The following is a 2934-nucleotide window of genomic DNA, read 5'->3' as shown; positions in this document are numbered from 1 at the left end:
GCAAAGAAACCATGCAAAACACAACTTCATAATGTTACTGAGGCAAATAGCTGGCATGTATCTAGGGGAGGAAAAATTCTACAGCTCACTTAGCTGGGATGAAATGCCAAGAGCAGTCTTTTAGTTCTTATGCTTCAGGGCCTAAACACACCAGCAAAGGACGAAGCAGATTTCTTTCCTGCCATCTATAGTTGAACAACCAAAAACCTCAATTGGAGAGGAAAGTTAGACTTTTCCTGAACAGTCTGGCATTCAGATGCACTGGACTTTTCCACAGCTGAGCTGCCAGTTTCTTAAAATGAGAAGATGTGTAGGTAGAGATAATACCTTTTATTAGTCCAACTTGTACAGCTGGAGGGAAAAGGATAGCTTTTGGGCACACAAACCCTTATTAAAAACGCCCTTCAAAAGATGCACCTGGGAACTGAAATCATAACCACAGCAGACACTAGAAGTCCTGGATTCATTAGAGGTTTTAGGGCATACTTCCCCTCTTCCGTTTTCTCCTCCAGCTTCTGCCAAAAACCTCTGTGTGTTCCCTAGGCAATAAATAACCCCTTTTCTCAACTGTCTTAGGAGATAACACCTCTGAACACCTCTCTACTCCAAAGGCCCAAATACCTTTCCTCTCATTTCTAATTAAACTCAGCATAATTAAATTAACAGGCATTGTTCCTAACTTGCACATAACTTTGAGTTTGCTGCTGTTCTTCCAGAGATGAAGAAAGGCTTGTGTACCCACGAGTTTGCCTAGATTCCCAAGCATTTCACTTGTTCCAATTTTAAAAAATCAACACTACTAACAAAGCTGCCCTTGGGTGCATCTTTAGCTCAAGGTGTGACCCCAACACCACCACCACTCTATTTTGAATGTAAAGTACAGTTACTAGCAAATGATGGCATAAGAAATGCCCTTCCCCCTGATGGCTACCAGTGTCCTAGGAAGTACTGTAGGGAGAATAGTAGATTGCTTAGCCCTTCCATAGCACTTCCTCATGTGACAAACAGGTAGGAATGACCTGTCAGCAGAACGCTAGCCAAGTCCACAACTTATGGAGGCCGTTACTTGTTCCAGTAATGTTCACCAAATTTCAAGTCCCTCTTGGAAGAAGGGTCCCTCCCTCTTCTATGGAGAGGTATGGATGTGGTAAATGCTGCCATGGAAACTGTATGCTCACCGACTAACGCAGTCTTTGATACATCCTCCTAACCATATGTCCCAAATGTTCATTTATGACCATGGTTTCAGTAGGTTCAAGGTGTGAATCCATTTCTTGGATCCAGAAAAATTTGTAACGGCCACACATATCCGTGGTGCTGCTTCTGTTGCTTTTCTGTACCACATGAAATCTTTGGTCCCACAGAGACGGTTTGCACCGTATCTTTGGGTGCAATACTTACATATTGCATACCTACGTATTGCATTGCTTTACACCACTTTCCTTCACTAGCAGGATAACTGTTGACTCTTTTTGTGACTATTCTGCTATTTTGCCTCCTACCAGCTTAAGTATCAGTACTGTGGCTACATGGCATGGTTAGGCTGGGGACTGTGGACACTATCCTGTCCAATGCGTGGAGTCAGAAACCACTGAAACTTACTATCAGGAGTTATGATGAGTTTCTCTGGAAAAATTAAGATTGAATGCGTTGGGTGAGGGGACAGACTGGAGGATTACAACCATGACATTTACGCACCCTCTACCCCTGCTGTCTTCTATTTCAGTAATCTAACTTTGTGACTGATCAGTGAGGCTATAAAAAGTGATGTATGTTTTTCATGTACTCTTTAAATATGCTGTAAAATGGCTTTTCCCATGCTCTTCCAATTCTTTATCATTGACACAAGCTCCACAGTCATGTAAAAAAAAAAAAAAAAGAAAAAAGTTTTGTAGGCAAAATATCTTTCTTGCTCATGATTTTTGATGCCTAGCCTGGTTTTATGCAGATAAGAGTTAGACTCTTAGACTGTTTAATGCAATCTGATCGTGAGAAGTTTCCTAACATATTTTCTTGTATAATGTTTTCATATTCTTGATAGTGAACATATGACTGCAAGATACATATTGTTTTCTATTAGTGGAATTCTCCAACAGGAGCAATATAGATAAAACATGGTTAAGGCTATCCAAAAAAGTTGTGTGAAATCACTGAATCCAACCATGAAGCACATAAATGTGCATTATAAATGTGCAAACAGAAATATCTGGGCAGGTTGGACAAAAGACTATGGCAGTATGAAATATATTTTATTCTCAAAATATGTTGCAAATAGAAAATCAGGTATGACCAACTAGAGGAAAGGAATCTTCCAATAAACAATCTGTGACGTATCTTCCAAAACACACCATTTATTCCTTGCAATGTGCCCTGTCTGGAAGTAACACTTGGAATCAATTCTCTCAGCTCCTGTAATGATACTCAGCCAGCAAGACCCTAAAAAGGTAGTAGTAAATTTCTGGAGAGTTCACATCCTCTTTGCGATACTGAAGAAAGTGTTGCTTTTAAAAAAGAAAATCGCCGTGCTCTTCCCAAGTAGCATTCAGGAATTATTCACCGGAGCTGATTTTCTTGCTTTGTGCTGCTTCACCACCTGAAAGCTGACTTTCTAGTGACCTCTAGCAAGAATGAGCAGGACGGGAATAAACCTTTCAGAACCAAACACACTAAATCAGGTGCAGCGCGGGGTGCTCTGCAGCCAGCGGAAAGCTCTGCTCCTCTCTCCCTTCCCGATACATCCAGCGATATATTTCTTTGGACAAGGAAACCGCAGGCTGCCACCTGGCACCGTTCACGCTCTTGCCTGCTCTTGAAGCCCAGGGAGTGAGAAGGGAGCGGTGGGGGAGGCTGGGGGAGACCCGGGGGCTCCCCTCCGCTGCGGGGGGAGCGGCGGAGCCGGGGTGCGGGCCGGCGGCACGAGGTTCGCCCTTCCTT

This window comes from Calidris pugnax, unplaced genomic scaffold (assembly GCF_001431845.1).
Source record: "Calidris pugnax isolate Ruff unplaced genomic scaffold, ASM143184v1 scaffold2, whole genome shotgun sequence".
Lineage (NCBI taxonomy): Eukaryota > Metazoa > Chordata > Aves > Charadriiformes > Scolopacidae > Calidris > Calidris pugnax.
This window is presented reverse-complemented; position numbering follows the sequence as displayed.